At 50.5% G+C, this 833-nt stretch overlaps 1 non-coding gene across 1 annotated transcript; it reads right to left on the bottom strand.

Moving 5' to 3' along the window:
• Positions 1-207: 207 nt before the first annotated feature.
• LOC111813381 lies at positions 208-314 on the bottom strand. Its single transcript, XR_002818661.1, has one exon. It is a non-coding gene; the product is annotated as a U6 spliceosomal RNA (small nuclear RNA).
• Positions 315-833: the final 519 nt, after the last annotated feature.

Below are 833 nucleotides of genomic sequence, written 5' to 3'. Positions count from 1 at the left end.
GATTGTAGAACCTTTGTCAGCGTCAGCCATGTGGATGAGTCACGGCCATTGCTTGGCCAATGCGCTCTCTGTGAAAGCCTGAGAGAATGTTTTCTCTCCATGTGTCTTGAATCTTTAGAGAGAGGATGGTGAGGGTGATGAAAAGCAAGAATCAATATACAAAAGCTGAAGTCAGGGGATGCCCTCTCTCCTGATAGAAAACATGAAAAAAATATGGAACGCTTCATGAATTTGTGTGTCATCCTTGCACAGGGGCCATCCTAATCTTCTCTGTATCACTCCAATTTTAGTATATGTGCTGCCAAAGCGAGCACCCTTCCTTTTCTTTCTTTCCTTCTTTCTTCCTTTCTTCCTTTCTCCCTCCCTCCCTCCCTCCCTTCCTCCCTCCCTCCTTCCCTCCCTTTCCCTCTCTCTTCTCCCCATTCCTACCCTCCAGGCTCACAGGACCTCTGTGAAGTGGGGTGGAGAAGGAAAGGGCCTGGAAGACCTTTGCCCACCCCAGTAGCTCTGGAGTTGCTTCCCTCTGATTGGAGAGGTGCTTTAAGCTGATGCTCCCTAAGTAGGGTGGATGCGTAAGGCTGGACACTTTTCTCAGGGTGCACTTGGCTTCCCACAGAACTCATGGTGGGATCATTAGCCCATAATTCTTGCTTGCCGTGGCTGGCCCTTTTTGTTTCTTCTCCCCTCAGCGCCAGGGACTGTGTGGCCAAGCTTCTGCTCAGGGTCACTTCACTGCAGGCAGGCCTTGTGGGCAAAGGTAAGTGCTGCCACAGGGCTCTTTTCCAATTGTCACTGCCCGTCTGGGAAACAGCATTCATTTTCCCTTGTTGCCA

The sequence above is a fragment of the Octodon degus genome, unplaced genomic scaffold, assembly GCF_000260255.1.
Source record: "Octodon degus isolate 3935 unplaced genomic scaffold, OctDeg1.0 scaffold00007, whole genome shotgun sequence".
NCBI classification, from domain to species: Eukaryota; Metazoa; Chordata; class Mammalia; order Rodentia; family Octodontidae; genus Octodon; species Octodon degus.
Note: the sequence above shows the minus strand (reverse complement) of the source record. Positions and strands in the feature narration are given on the sequence as shown.